At 37.2% G+C, this 17,158-nt stretch overlaps 1 pseudogene; it reads left to right on the top strand.

Annotated features, from left to right (window-relative positions):
- The first annotated feature begins 8,386 nt into the window (after positions 1–8,386).
- The window catches only part of LOC141332957 (uncharacterized), a 100,265-nt pseudogene continuing 91,493 nt past the window's right edge, over positions 8,387–17,158 (top strand).

Here is a 17,158-nt window from a genome sequence, read left to right as displayed (position 1 = left end):
CCTTTATAGCAATGTCCGTGCAGTCGATCGCTTGCGCTTACATTAGGAAAACCGGTGATCGCTGCAAATTGCGCTTTGTTTGGCTGGTCAACTGCATGGTATGGAAACCTTATATACCTGCTAGACATGCGGATGATCCCGTCCCATACAGCTGGCATTGCACGGCTCAAAAGACGACTGGCTTAACCCCGAGCGATCTGCCAGTTCCCTTTGGAAAGAACAATTTGCCAGGAAACCAAGCGTTATCAGCACCTTTAAGGGAACGGGTAATGCGTGGCTCCTCGCTGTCTCCAAATTTGGACCCAACTCAGCAAAGAGCTCCAAGAGGATAGCTCTTGGAAATTTGAAACGGCTTATAAACCAGTCATCATCGTGGGTCAGAAAATCACTGTGATCCCTAAACGTTCCCTTCGGATTCGGCCATTGATGTATAAGGACAACATTGCCATAGACCAAGGGTTGTATACATTTGCAAATGCTTTTATATGTTCTAAATCACATAATTGGTAGAAAAATATTGTCTCAATTAACCCATTTTATATTATTTAGCAAGGTTTTTCACATGTGTTGGTGCGATACTTTGTAGTGTGCAATTTAAAATAATTGCCTCTAGGAGTCGCCAAGGGAAATAAAACAAACACACGCACAAAAAATACACGTACGCCAGACATGGAGTTGGCGTGGATCAACGCACATTCTCACGTTAATTTCATCGTTAGTAAATCCAAACGTGAGCGTGAAATCTGGCGTACGCAAAGTTTTTGTGCGTACGCAGCGTTGATACATGAGGCCCCTGGTGGACAATATCAGCTTAATAAAAGGTCTGGCATTTCTGAGGCTACATGTAAGCTTTTAATATCAATAGAAAGCTTATCCTTTTTAAAATGAGCCTACAAAAATGGTTTTCAAATTCAGCTACTTACAGCCTTCAAAACAATGGAAATCCGATGACTATATATATATTTTCTTTTTATTTAGGTAATCCTGAGGCTATAATTAAGCATTTAATATCATTATAAACAGAATAATTTACAATGAGCTTAAAATCATTGTATTTGGGGCAACTGTGGCCTAATGGTTAGAGAGTCAGACTTGTAATCCAAAGGTTGCAGGTTTGAGTCTCAGGTCCGGCAGGGATTGTAGGTGGGGGGAGTGAATGACCAGCTCTCGCTCCACCCTCAATACCACGACTGAGGTGAGTCCATTGAGCAAGACACCAAACTCCCAACTACTCCTCGGGTGCTGCAGCGATAGCAACATGGCTGACCACTGTGTGTGTGTGTGTGTGTGTGTGTGTGTGTGTGTGCTCACTTGGATGGGTTAGATGCAGTGCTGAAGTTTTTTAAATATAATATTTAATTTATTAATATTAAAAGTGTTTTATTATTATTAACTATGATTTTTTTAACATTGTTTTCAGATATATATTTACAAAATTACTAATGTTTTTTGGCTAAAACATTCACAATTTAGTGATTTATAGCCATTTTGTCACCCTCTTTCTCATCTTTTGAGTCAGTTTTGGGGTGTTTTAAATTTAAAAGGACAGTGAACCACCCACTTTTATTATTGGCTAAAATCATTGTCCTCTTAATAAAGTCGGATGGAATTATTGTGTGATGAATTTTCATCTTGTCATTATTTCCTCGTCTCTTTCTAAATTTGTTGAATTTATCCCATAGAAGACATAAAAATGGCAATAATTGAGGTCAGTCTATATATAGATTTCCTGAAATCTGTCATTAGATTATCATTAGTTTTTTATTTTTTATTTTTATAAATTATCAGATTTACACATACACTCAAACACAATCACCATGGCACCTTGTTGATATCTTGCACTCATATCAACACTGAATTTATTTTTGATGTAACCTGTGAAAGGCAGAAATAAACAGAACATAAGTTCACTATCCATATCAATTGTTGAGGAATGGCGTGGGCAATGAAACTGAAACACTGGCCAATGTAGTGTTTGAGGTTTTATGGCTACATTTGCGCAGCCTGTGGCCAATCTTCACTGGTTGCTCATTCCACCAGTAAGAGCAGAGTGTGAAGGTTGACTGGTCCCTCAGTGGTTCAAACATTGTACCCTGAAGGTGGTGCCATGTATCAGGAAGATAATGCACCAATACACACAGCAAGACTGGTGAAAGAGTGGTTTGATAAACATGAATGTTTTAATATTTTCCATCGCTTCGACCTCAAGAATCAACCAAAGCACATTCATATAATCCCAAGAAAGGAAATTCCATTTAAATAAAAATTTATCATCTCACCTACAGGATTGAGTACATGGTCAGTTGCTCTGACAATTCTTGGCAATGTCCTCAACTGCTCATTCAGGTCCGGTCTTTTAGCTCGGTCGGAATAATTTCCAGTTTCCAGATTATAAAAAAAAAGTCTTTATTTTAAGAGGTTCACTGTTCTGCAAGAGGAATGGCTCCAAATCCCTACTACTATGCAGGACTTGTATTTGACATTCACTTTGAAACTCAAAGTCGTTTATTATTACATGAATAATGATCTGTCTAAATACTTACTTTGAGTGGCTGGAAGGTGAGCAATAAAATGAAAATGATGAAAATCTGTCATTTTTATTCTTTAGTTCATCATCATCAAAAGCAAGGGAGATGGCATAGTCCCAGTTTCTGAATTGCTGACACCATGTTGGCTGCGTTGTCTGTCACCATGGCAGCACCTGAATCAGTAAGACCCCAGTCCGATATCAGATCTGACAAAGATGTTGTCAGCTGTATATGATTTGGGAAACTTCAATACTCCCAGCTCAGTGTTGCTATCAGTGTAGTGGCATGTGACCCCCAGATAGGACTCCATGAGGGAGGTCCACATATCAGCTGCGAGGCAGACAGATGGGATGTTCTTTACTTGTGCCATAGCCTTTTTCTTCTCTTCTCAGTATTTGTGTCTGACCATTATCTTCACAGTTTTCCATCATGTTGATAAGGGTGTCATCAAGCTCCTTCTTTCTTGCTAATAATACACATTACAATTCATTATTTGCAGAGTAATTCAAAGTAACCCCTTCAAAATCAGCCCATGGTGTGTTTAAATAGGTAACATAAAATGTTATCTTTTTATAAATGTGCATTGGCAATAAAAAGTCTGCACACCCCTTGGAGTTTAGATGATAACAATATATTGTAGATGTAGACACAATTCAGTAGTGTTTGTTTGGAGTTAGCTTTTAATCCATAGTCTATATGTATACCATGAATATAATATAACAACCTAACCAGCTAATGGTTACTTAAATACAGAGGTGGGCAAAGGACCCAAATTTCATAAAAACAGGTTATTTTACACAAAAAGTGGATACAATATGTGTACAGGTCAGTGTGAAAGACATGAATATGACAAACATGGAATGGGTTGACTTCTTCATAGGCTAAACAATGGTTGTTCTAGCAAATGGCTTTGAAACTTTGGCTACGCTTTTAGTGATTTCTTTATACAATTATATTCAGTGTTATTAGTAGAGAATATGAAAACTTCAAAAGGGTAACTTTTCTTGCATTTTTATTAGTTTATCACTAACTTTTTTTTTTTTCAGTTATTGTGGATAGTATACAGTCTTTATTGCTCAAAAGAAAAATTAATTATTAGAATTCATTTTACCTTCTCCAGTTGGTGCAAAATGGTGCTCTGTTGTAGAAGTCTCATTGGCCAGAGCATTAGGATGCTTGGAGCGCAGATGGCGAGGCATTGATGATGTGTAATTGTAATAATATAAAGTTTGATCACATATTAAGCATGACCCTTTATTAGGAGTGTCCAGACTGAAGTGTTCCCACACTTGAGAACGGGGTCTCTTGCGTGCATTTTCCATATTGATATTAAACAAACAATGTGAGCTGAGGACGGCGTTCACAAGGACGGTGTTTACAAGAAGCAAACAAGTTTGTAGTTGAGGAAGGACTTTTATTCTTTTTGGGAACAGTGGTTGAGCCCGCAAGGTGCTTTGATTTACATTCATACAACAGACATTAGTAAAAAAACATAGGCATGACAATTATGGATATAATTATAACATTGGAATAAATGGACAGCGGGTATGGGACAGCGCAATAGACGCGCTCTGAGGTAACAAAGCTTAATTTCCACAGGTCACGTGACGGCCTCATTTCAAGCAATGCTCCGGAACACTGTTTCAAAGCACTAGCGTGTCGAAAACTCGACACGTGTGTCGAAAACTGGGTGTCGAGTGACCTGACCCGAACTTTTGCCTACCACACTTCCCGTCTACTTGCACTGCATTTATTGATGTCTTTTGTTGGGAGCGTCTGAATTTGTCGAATAAACTACATTGTGATTGAAACTTACCTTGCCTTGCATTTCCAGTTTGTGACAATTGTATTCTTTACGATATATTTTTTAAATGCTCTACCTGTTAAAGTGTTTTACTTGCCTCAGTCAGCCAGTTTGATAAAGGCAATGAAAAGATCAGACTGCAGAGGCTGTGATGGGGCCTGCAAAAAAATGCCATAATGTTTACAGTGATGGTGGAAAAAAATTGCTGTTTAGTCGTGCAGAATCTTGTGAAGTTAAGAAGACCATTGTGTAGGGACATTCAGTTGAATATTTCATTCAAGTTTGTATATGAGGTGACTGAAACCAATCATATGTATGCAGAAAACACTGACTCATTTAAAAGAAAATGCATAATGGTAAAATTACAGGACCGTACATTTGTCGTACACCTCCCAAATAATGTATAAAGGGTCTGAATGGTGTATACAGTAGAGCCGAACTGGGTAAGAATAACTGAATCTAGTTTTACCATCTGAAACATGCTCTTCATTAGAATAAAGAATTTAAAATGTGCTTTAAGTTAAATGCTTTCTTGTGCTATACAGAAATGTTAGACAAATCCTTTGCATACTGTAAGTGTATTTTAGATACTGAATGTAATCAAATGTATATTTTTGCACTTTTAAAAAGTATACTTTTCAGAATTTAAGTATGAAAAAAGTACTCTTTCAATACAATTAAGTACACTTCTTTTTTCACAAGGGAAATTATGCGATATTTCAAACTTTTAACCCATGGGAGAAAATTCCCAATTCCATAAAAAAAAAAGCCAATCCTACATACAAGACGAGCATAGCTTTAAAGGTGCCATAGAATGCATTTATACAATATTTTAAATTGTTCTCTGATATCTACATAGAAAGTATATGGCATAGGTCCATTTACAACCCTAGGATTTGTCCCTAGAATGAAATGCTCTGTTATTGCCTTATTTGGAATTGCCTTATTCATGAATATTAATGAGCTCTGCTCTGATTGGATGTTTCACAGAGCTGCTCTTCTCTATAGCTCGCGCATGGATAAAAATATATATTTAATTACGGAGCTCTAGCCGCTTTTAATATGCGGTTTGTTGAATCTGCCGTTTTGAATCGCCGACATTTAAGTCTCATTACTGTGATGCATGTGCTCTGTGTAAAGTTACAATGCAGAGGGAGTGCTTCTTACCACACAAGTTCAGATGCTTGTCAGTGATTCTCCAGATCGGTAAATCATTCGCCATCATCAGGCAGTTATTTCTCCATCATTCACCATCATCAGCGCAGTCATCTCTCTCTTTATGTGGCAAGTGAAATCCTATGTATTGCAATGTAACAAGCTAGCACTAGCATTAAGCTAACCGTGTCCCTTGAGTGACTCACGTTGTTTTACTGATGTACTGACGTTACCGATGATTGGGCGATGCAAATGTTAGAGGTGTAACTATTAATGATCCCAGGAAAGTTTCGTAACAGTCGGTGTTAAAATGATTAAGTGTTTAAATGATTCATTTTCAGCCCCATTGCTAATATTCTCTGGCGTATTGTCCTTGTGCTCACTCCCCAGCAATTTTGCAACAAAGGGTACTGGTAGAGACATGGCTATCAGTTCCTCAAAATGTACCTCTGATATAACAATTCTGTGTTGTGTGAACACTGTTGATTTGGTTGATCTCACCAATCACTTGTACAACGTCTCAGAGTCCATCCAAAACATCATGTGGAAAAGAGTCCTGGCTTGGCAGTGCACTTAAAAAATCTCCTGGGAACAAGCAACCTCCAAAAAAATCTAAATCAACTGGTGGTCAGTGTTGGGCAGTAGCATCGCTACAAGAAGTGACGCTATTAACTACATTTCTCAGTAGCGTGGTGGTAGCTTCGCTGTTTTCTGAATCAAATAGCTTTTCCAGTGGCTAAGCTCTTTTTATGATCAAGTAGCGCGGTAGCGTCAACAAAAGCTAAAAGCTATATATTTTTCTATACTTTAAGCTCAAATCGGATCACTCATCCTGGGTCAGTAAGCGACGTCACTGCCACTAAACTTTGTGACGCCATTAGCTCCTCAAACCATATTATTCCTCCCGCCTCTCAGTTTGAAGCATCTCAGTTTGTTTGCAGACTTAAGGTAAATAAAGAACTGTTGATTGAAACAGTACACGTTTTCTGTATTTATAATACAGCACTGTATTTATAAAAGCTAAAAAAAAAATTGCATTCGAGGAGATGAGAAGAGTGTCTTAGTCTAGCATTTGTTGTTGAGACGACAAAATTGCTTATGTGAAGTGCTGAATCTTTATATTTTGGCTAAATGTAAAAAAAAAATAAAAAATAAAATGAGCACCCACATAGCAACAGAAAACTGCATAATCTGCAATGCAGAAGTGTGAATGCAATATGCACGTAATTCCTCTATTGTAGCTGTATATTTGAACTACTGGTGGGCGCCTTTATTTTAGCCTTTGAAGCAGTCTAGTGCTCTGGGAAGATCTCAAACTCAGAAGTACAAGATGGGGAGTGGTTGGGTGTGGGTTGTCAAATTCATGGCGAAATAAATGTTTTGGAACGTTCTTAGCAAAAAAAAATAAAAAAAATAAAATAAAAAACCATCAGGTACCATATAGCGAAATAAGAATGAAACAGTGTTCTAGTCTAAACGAACTATAATAATCTAATATTCTTGACACTTCAAACTTTGACTTTGCAGTATCGAATTATGCCTTTACTATATATATGTGACCCTGGACCACAAAACCAGTCTTAAGTCGCTGGGGTATATTTGTAGCAATAGCCAAAAATACATTGTATGGGTCAAAAGTATTGATTCTTTTATGTCAAAAATCATTAGGAAATTAAGTAAAGATCATGCTCCATGAAGATTTTTTGTAAAATTCCTACTGTAAACCTATCAAAATGTAATTTTTGATTGGTAATATGCATTGCTAAGAACTTAATTTGGAGAACTTTAAAGGTGATTTTCTCAGTATTTTGATTTTTTGCACCCTTAGATTTCAGATTTTCAAATAGATGTATCTCGGCCAAATATTGTCCTATCCTAACAAACCATACATCAATAGAAAGCTTATTTATTGAGCTTTCATATGTTGTATATATCTCATTTTTGTAAAATTTAACCTTATGACTGGTTTTGTGGTCCAGGGTCACATATATGAAAAGAATTAATACATTTGGAAAAATATTAAAATAATAAATATTACCAATTGTAAATTTTTGTAAAATAATATTTTTATAATTTCTTTATATACATTTTAATATGTATTTCTCCAAGAATAAACCTCTAAATACCATTGACATGTTTTATTGTTCATGTGTGTCACTGTAAATATCTATGCACTTTTTGGATTGTAGACACAGAAGCGCGTGAACAGGACTTTTATATTTTGAGCGGGTGGTGTGACGTCATAAGGCTGCTCCGCGCTCCTGCATCAGTGTTTGCTTTCAGTTAAAGAAAGGTTTGTAGTCTTTATCATTTAAAGTGTTTAAATTCATACAACGCATTCAGCCTAGTTTATATGGTTTACTCGCGATTTTAAACTTTATAATTAGTGCGTGTAACATTGCAATATTGTATCTAATAATTACCGTTATTTTGTGAGTAAAGCGCATCCACACAGCGCCTATTTTCTCTCTCTGTTAGTGATTCAGATCAGAAACACGAATTACAAACTCCGAGTCAATTGAATCGGTTGATTCACAAAATGATTCACTGTTTCGAATCGCCGCTCGCTGAGAGAGACCTGCTGCTCAAAACAGTGGAAATACAATGAGAACAAACAAAACATGAGAAATGACAACTTTTACAAACAATTGCAAATGTTTTTGTTGTTGTTGTAATGACAACCTTAAAATACAGTAGCTATTATATTTTATGTAATATATTAATTAAAAACCGGACTGAATAGTAAGGTAAACTTTTGAGTGTTTGTCTTATCAAATCATTGAAGTCCATTAACTATCACGCTGACTCACTTACCAGTGCACTGACTACTGGACTTTATTTATTTTTATTTCTGTTGATTTTTCTCATCTTAATCAGGACACAGTTTCCAAACACACAGAAAAAACTCCTGCTGGAGCAGTTGAGATCCACGTGACACTATTATAAAGATGGAGTTTATTAAAGAGGAGAGTGAAGAGATGAAGATTGAAGAAACATTCAGAGTCAAACAAGAAGATACTGAAGAACAAACAGGTTGGTTTTCATTCTCAAAGCTGGACTATCCTATGAACTGTCCTGTACAACTTCTCAATTCATTTGTCTTTGGCAGGTGCTTTTCTACTTGCCCTCCTGCAGCTTTCTTTTTCAAAAGGCCATTTTCTACTCTTATAGTGCTCTGATTTAAAAACAGCATTTAAAGAATTGTCTCTTTTTTATTTGAATGTTAATGTCCACTGCTAGGATTGGACAGCACAAGTACAAATGATTTACAATAAAAATAGCAATTTATTAATTTGCAGTAGCAGCTTAAATTAAACTGATATTATCAAAGTTTCACATTATAAGATAACACACACTGTTTAGTTTTCATGTTGCAGCTGCTCTGTTTATTTGTGATGACAGGAATGCATAAAAAAACTCTATTATGGCTCAAGTTCATATGTTTGTAAATGTACACACAAAAAATACTGATAAACACTCATTTGTTTCCATCACATTTCTTTAGAAGGCATTTATATTAGAGTAAAAGATGAGACATCACCCTTTTATTGTCCGCATCAAATTACATTTAAAAGGTAATTTTAAATACATTAAAAAAATCTTAAATGCAAGTAAATACTTTCATATTTCAAATAACTTTTGTGACAATAAAATGTACTTAGCACTTAGCTGACAGAAACTCCTGCCGTGCCACTCACAGTTTTCCATTAGATTACATTATATAGCATCATGATATTGAATCGAATTGAATTATTGATATGATAATCGTAATTAAATCGAATTGTAAAACCAGTGACGATTCACACCCTTCAGTACAGTACGTGATACTCTGATGCCAAATGCTCTTAACGAGACAGAAGTCAGACTCGCCATAAAAGATGAAGTAAACAGTCATGCTGATGTAGACAAAGCTATCAAACAGTGGCAAAACTTGTAAAGAGCATTAGGAAAAGCACCTCAAATACTGAGGCGGCTGATAAACTGGTGTGTGTCTCAGTCCAGCATGAGTCACCAGATGAAGCAGTCAGCTGCTTCTTTACATGCTTCACTTTCAAATAATAAGCCATATGTGAGGTTGATGAATGATAGGCAAATGTTTTTATTTCCAGCCTGATATACTGGAATTAGGCCTACCTTAAGGACCAGCTGTTTATGATCTTCCTATCTGTTGGTCACAGTCAAGTTTTTTTAATGATAATATCCAACAAAATCACTGCCTTTTGTTGTCTATTTGACTCAGCATGAGCAGAATTAGAGAAAAAAAAAATATAATTTTGCTTCTTTTTTTTAAAAATGATTAGCCTAAACTTGAGTGTAAATTTGATGGTTGGCGGCGCTAGATGGTTTAAGTTAGAGACTCCAAACTTGCTGTGGTTCATGTTGAGATTGTCCTCTATTTGTGTGCCAAATTTCACAATGACAGGGCTCTAGACTAACTTTTTGCACTGGTTGCACTGGTGCGCCTAACTTTTTTTTCTTAGGTGCACCAGCACAAAAGTTAGGTGCACCCAAATTTTCAACCGCATCACATTTAACACTGCAGTTTTACAAGTTCACTTTTTTTTACTTTTTTATTTTATTTATTTTTTAATTCCTGTCCATATAGGCAATATTGACTTGTAAATGATTAACTAACAATCTGGTCAATATAAAGTTCTTTATTTGAAGCATATTTTTTCCCCAGTACTTTACCCTACTTTGTGTAATAACAAAAACATTTCAGTGAAAAAATAAGTCCAAAACTCTCTATTTTAACATTTTGAACAATAGGGCTCTAAAATTTTTTTTTTTTTTTTTTTCTATTTTTCGAAATTCTTGTTTTAATTTTTCTCATAATCAAATGAAAGCATAAACATGTATTTATTTTTAATCAAATGAAAAATAAACCTTTTTAATTTTTGGCAAACATATATATGATTTATAAATGGGAATATATAAACACCAACATTATACTGTACAAAAGTAATACAGGACTAATATTGTTTTGTTTCATGTTAAACCGTACTTTTATTTTGACAGGTTTCCGTGAAGTTTCTGTGTGTACAGTATGATGTGATGCTTTCTCAAATGAAACGGTAAAAAGTGACACAGTAGGTTTGGAGATTGAGTTTATCTGTTCATGTGAGATGCAAATTCCAAAAATTTGCGGGAGCGTCACGCGTGCTTCAGTAGTCTATACGCGTGTAGTTAAAAAAAAAAAATACACGTCTCCACCATTAGCCTAATACATAGAGGCGAATGGAACATGCAGGATTCGTTTTAAACGGTATTTTTGCCTTTCAGTTTTCATAGACACTAGTCCATATCGCGATTTGAATTAAGTGACAGACCAACTTTTGATTTATCAATCCAGAAATCAACGTATTACGTGGCATTCTGCGCCATTGTAAATTCGTTTTTTTTTATGAATGGAGTCCGCGATCCAGTCCGTGTTTTTGCGGAGGAGGCATTGTAAACGCTTGCAAATGTAGAGACATCCTGACTGCATCACATGCATTTTCAAACGTACACACACACGCACAGGAATATCTGGACCATGGACAATCAGAGGGGGGGCGGGATCCGTCCTTTATCTCTGAATGGTTTAGACCACGATATGGGTCTAATGTGTGTCTGTTGTTGAGCAACAGGGAGACTTTAAGGCTCAATCCCAATTCTACCCCTTAGCCCTACACTTAGCCCTACCCCTCCGTTTGGCGCGTTCACGTGAAGGGGTAGGGGTGTCTCATTTCTCATTTGGTTGGAGGGGTAGGGGTAAGGGGAAGGGCCAGATAGCCCTCCAAACGAAGATTTTTCAGGACCTCACTTCAAACGAAGGGCTAAGAGAAATTTCCAACATGGCTGCTCACTCGAGCAAGCAGACTCGTAAATATAAGTAATTTTTGCCTTTAATAAGGATTTTCATGACAATGTTTCAATATATTTATATTACCTTCAATCTTGTGTTTGTGTTTATGGTGTTGTTTTGTAAATAAACGTTTGCAAAAAAATCGCTAAAGTTTGCTAGCAGATAGCACTGATTGCACGATATTACAAAATATATTTTTATGTCATATACACTTGACTGCATGTTAGAAACATGAAAGACCAGTGGCACGGCAATTTCCACTTTTTAAATCCCCTCTGATGCGCATTATTCAGTAGTGTCCTGCATTCGCAAAAATCATGGCAGTCCACCACATCCAGTCATGTGAATAAATGTAAATATTTGCTCAAAACACCCAATAAAGACAGTGATGATGCAGTCAGGACCGTGGAGCCGGCTTGCTTTGAAATGTATTTAATGATTGCGCCTAATGCGCCCGCTCACCGCACCAGTAATTTAAATCAGTACATAATAATAAAAACTATACCTTACAAATAAAAAGAAGCTGATTTTTACGATCAGAAATTTCTTAAACCAGTGAACCCCTGTAAACATTTAGTCCAAGGATCCAGAAAACGAATGCGTTCAAATAGAAAGTTCAAAACGAAATTCACAAATGAAGCATCTATACTTCTCCAGGCACCACTACACTGATTAGCAATTTGCCGCGCATGTGATAATGCGTTGTTTGTTTTGCTTACGGCCACATGTGAATGAACGGTGCGTACCGGTCCGTACATTTGTATTTTTTGCAACATGACAACATTTTGACATCTTGGAATGAGTGATAAACATCTGCGCATGTCCTCTGACGTAACATTAGGAACTAGCTACAACGTATGATGACGTATAACAGTGTTGTAGCGGTGTCCCATTTCTTAGGGGAAATATTTTAGCCCTTCCCCTTTACACTTTGTTTCAAGGGACAAGGGGAAGGGGCGAGGGGTAGGCGGAGGGGTAGAAAATAGAATTGGGATTGGGCCTAAGAGTGAAGGAGTTTCGTTTTTTTTCCCCCTCGAACGGCTGGTCGCACCGGTGCAACCTTTGATTTTTTTTAGTCGCACCATTGAGAAATTAGGTCGCACATGCGACCAAATTGGTCGCACTCTAGAGCCCTGAATGATCTTGCAAGCGGTTCTACAGGCTGCCAAAGACTAGAGTGCAATCTTAATAGTGTTTGAGACATCCTAAGCAAGTGAAGAGTTAGCAGTATTGAGAAGGGTTTCTCAGATTACATGCATCATCTTTTACAGTTGCTTAGTGGATATAGAATATTGTTTAAATATATATATATATATATATATAAATATATATATATATATATATATATATATATATATATTTTTTTTTTTTTTTTTTTTTTTGACACTTTAAATGTGTTGATGCCTGTTATTTTGTGTCATTAAACTGGGGTTAACTTTTATTTGTCTTTTTTCACCTTAGACTTAATGGCACTGAAAGAGGAGAGTCAAGTACTGAATGAAATTGAAGAGAACGATTATGATTTCATACATGGAGAAAAATCTTTTAGTTGTTCACAAACTGAGAAGACTTCCTTAAAAAGGGCTCAAAAGACAGAAGCTAAGCCGTACACATGCCAACAGTGTGGAAGGAGCTTCACTCACCTTGGAAACCTTGGTGTCCACATGAGAGTTCACACTGGAGAGAGGCCTTATGCCTGCCAACAATGTGGAAAGCATTTCCGTCATAAAGGAAGTCTTAAAATACATGTTTTAATGCACACTGGAGAAAAACCTCACACCTGCCAACAGTGTGGAAGAAGTTTCTATCAGAAAGCACACCTTAATTGCCACATGACGGTTCACACTGGAGAGAGCCTTTTCACCTGCCAACAGTGTGGAGTAAGTTTCACTCAAAAAGAAAGCTTTAACAGACACATGAGAATTCACAATGGAGATCAGTCTTACATGTGTGATCAGTGTGGAAAGAGTTTTGATCAACATGAAAACCTTGGAGTTCATATGGGAACTCATAGAGAGAAACCCTACACATGCTCTGAGTGTGGAAAGAGTTTTCATCAAAAACAACACTTTAAGGACCACATGAGAATTCACTCTGGAGAGCAACCCTACGCATGTCCTCAGTGCGGAAAGGGGTTTAATTATAGTCGACACTTTGAAGACCACATAAGAGTTCACACTGGAGAGAAGCCTTTCACCTGCCAGCAATGTGGAAGAAGTTTCAACCAAAAAGGAAACCTTAACAGACACATGAAAGCTCACTCTGGAGAGAAGCCATATGTATGTGGTCACTGTGGAAAGAGTTTCAGAAATAAAGCAGAACTTAAATATCACATGAGGTTTCACACATGAGAGAACTGTATTTTTGTTATCAGTGTGACATAGTCATGTAATAACACCAGAGAGAAGTCTTTGCTGTGCTATCACGGTGGAAACACTTGAGGTTCACAGCAGATTTGGCCTTTGTTTACACCTGGGTTTAAAATGGGTTTTGGTTGATCAGATCCCAAATACAAAATACTGTCTCTGTATCAAAGTCTCTTTTGTCAACTTTTGTCACTTCTCTCCTCATTTTGTCAAGGGGAGGGTAAATGCATGGGATCTTTAAGATCTTCCGATCAAATGAATCAAATATGTTTGCTAAATTTACATTACATTTCCAACTGATCTCATTTACGCACGAAATTGTATTTCAGACAACATTGTGGTCAAACCCCTACACATCTCTGACCACTTCTTCATTACACTTAACCTACATCTTGCTACTTGTACTCTCCCAACACCTCTACCTGTTACTTTTAGACGAAACCTACGCTCTCTCTCTCATCCTCCCACCTTTCTTCCTTAGTATCCTCCTCTCTTCCCTCTCCAACCCACTTCTCATCCCTGGATACTAATGCAGCAACCGACACCTTATGCTCCACTCTAACCTCTTGTCTAGATGATATATACCCTCTCTCCTCCAGGCCAGCACGGGCTGCTCCGACAAACCCTTGGCTATCCGATGTTCTTCGTGAGCATCGGTGCAAACTTAGGGCAGCCGAGAGAAAATCGTACAAATCTAAGGATCCATCTGACCTGAGGATGTATAGGTCTATGCTCTCATCCTTCTCTACCCAAGTACATACTGCCAAATCTTCATACTTCCACAACAAGATCAACAATGCTCCGAACGCACGCAACCTTCAAAACTTTTAATACACTGCTTTGTCCCCCTCCACCACCTCCCACAACTTCTATAATAGCGGATGACTTCGCCACATTCTTTACAGACAAAACTACATCTATCAGTAATAGATCAAGTATCAAGTTCTCAGCTCCACACATACAGGAGCTACAATTGACCACACTCACAAATGGAACTCTATGGGGTTAATTTTGTGTCTTTATTATTCAAACAAACATACTGTGTTTGAGAGTAAAACTAATTATTTTGTAATTAAAAATAGTTTGCAAAAAAGTCTTCTAAAATCTCAAAAATAAAGAAATTGATAACAAAATTATTTGCAGTGCGTGTACATTTTTTTACAATCTTTATTTTTCTTTGTGCACTTCAAACACTTTTCATTGCGAAACCACAAAAGTTGCTCTCTTTTCTGCTGTCTTTTTTTGCGGGTCTAAATTTTTTGTTTGCAAGTTGAAAAGTTTGCTTGCGAGTAAAGATGAATCTCAGTGGGCGGTCTCTACCTACCAGGATGAAAGGCCTTTTTCTATTGGTCACTCTCGAGTGAAGTGACCACGCCCACTACGTTTCCCCGCTGCTGCCGCAGTTAGTGATGGGATTTATGGCTCTTTGAGGGGATCCGGATCTTGGCGATCCGTTCCTTTCAAAGAGCCGTTCAAAAGAACGGCTCTTTTGGCTCTTTTTAAATATTTAGTCAGTTTTAAGAAGCCAGTTTGGGGGCATCTCAGTTTATCCTGGAAATAATCACTGGGAGAAATGATTAGGTGAGATTTGTATCACACACCAATATCTGAGTTTGAATTATTCTGAAATATTGATTATTACCTCATTTGTCATGTGTGGACAATAGGGTTGCACAACATCCCTCTGCTTAGACAGTGGCATCACTATTTTGGTTTTACCTTTAGTACAAAGTGTGTTGCTGCATCCCAATTCGCATACTTATAGTATGTCCTTAAAGTATGTACTCTTTTTGTGAAGAAAAAGTACATACTTTTGAGTATGTAGCAGAAAAGTAGGCAAGCTTTGGGACATACTACTTCGTCTGTTGCTTAGTTACCTAAATCCTGTCACTGTTTAAACTGCCCTATCAGTTAATATCATCTACATTTCGCTTAATTTGATTTCCTACCGTATTAGAGAAAAATGAAGAGGCACATTCTTATACTAGTCTTTTATGCCGAGAACTTTGCTTGTGTTTGCATAATGATGCATTTAAAAGTTAATGAACAAACCTATCATTATAAAAGTTCATAATGTTGCTGCACATGAAATATACCATGGATAACATTATTAAAATATTTTTATTAGGTTACACATTGATTAGTTATCTCAAAAACCCCTTTCTCTAGCTGTCCGTTGGTAGCGCGTATTCGCCATGTTTGTAGTTTTTTTAAACAATTTTTATGCGTGTTTGTAGTTCTAATCGGATCCTCGTTCACCGCGCAATGTGTTGTGGGCAATATTAGCCGTTAGAGTGTGCATTGATCCGCACTTCGAATTCTTAAGTTAAGTAGTAGACCATCCGGGAATAATTTGTGTGCATCTGTGTGAAACACGCATAGGAAAAAAGAACGACAGAAAGAACGGCTCCCCCCCAGCCGCGACTCGGCTCCCATCGTTCATGTTTATGAGCCGTTCAAAAGAATCGGTTCGTTCGCGAACGTCACAACTCTAGCCGCAGTCAGTCTGACTGAGGAGCGAGTGAGTGAGGTCTATCAGCCATGGCGAACAAAAGGGTGTTTACTGAGGAAGATAACTAATTTAACGTCTTAAACTGAGTGACAAGTGAATTTCATCATGAAAATGATGACCTATCTGCAGCTTTTGACACGGTGAATCACCAGATCTATGTTGATCTGCCTCCTTAGGATGAATCACTTGCTGTATTCCCAATTGTGAGTCGCTTTGGATAAAAGTGTCTGCTAAATGAATAAATGTAGATGTAAAAAAAAAAATGCAAATATACCTGATTGTTAAAACCAAGTTTGTGACAAAACTGTTTTTTTCAACTACATTTAGCAGTAATCTGCATTTTAAGAGCATTTTAACTATTTAACTATTTGGAGATGGTAAGGAAAACAGCTATTGTTTTCTTCTCCTTATGAGAGCATTTGTTATTATGAGAGATATTTGTTTTCAGCATTGTTATGCCTTTATTTCAGACAGGACAGTAAGTTGAAATGGGAGGAAGTAAAGTGGGAGCGAAAGGGGCAATAGGATCAAGAATCGAGCAAATCCATGAGGACCCTGCTGAAAAATACAGCATAAACCAGCATGCATTCCCAACTGATCTATGCTGGTTTTGTCAGGATTATTGTTTTTTTTTTCTGTTCTGTTTTCCTTGTGTTTTTTCTCCCTCTGTTTCTAGTTCATTTGGTTTAGTCCTTGTTCCCCCTTTCTGGTTTGGTATTAGTTGGTTCAGTCTTGCCCATATTTGTATTTCCCCCTTGTTATCTCATTTGTAGCCGCAGCCCTGTCTCTGTGTATTTAAAGTCTGTGTCTGCTCAGTCCCAGTGTCCGTCGATGAAGTCACTTTGTGTTTCATGTATACTCCTGGTTTTCTGTTTGTTTTGGTTATTAAAGTGTTTTCATTTATATTCCTGTTCTCCCGGCATCTCCTTAAAACCACACCTCATC

This window comes from Garra rufa, chromosome 4 (genome assembly GCF_049309525.1).
Source record: "Garra rufa chromosome 4, GarRuf1.0, whole genome shotgun sequence".
Taxonomy (NCBI): domain Eukaryota; kingdom Metazoa; phylum Chordata; class Actinopteri; order Cypriniformes; family Cyprinidae; genus Garra; species Garra rufa.
This window is presented reverse-complemented; position numbering and strand designations above follow the sequence as displayed.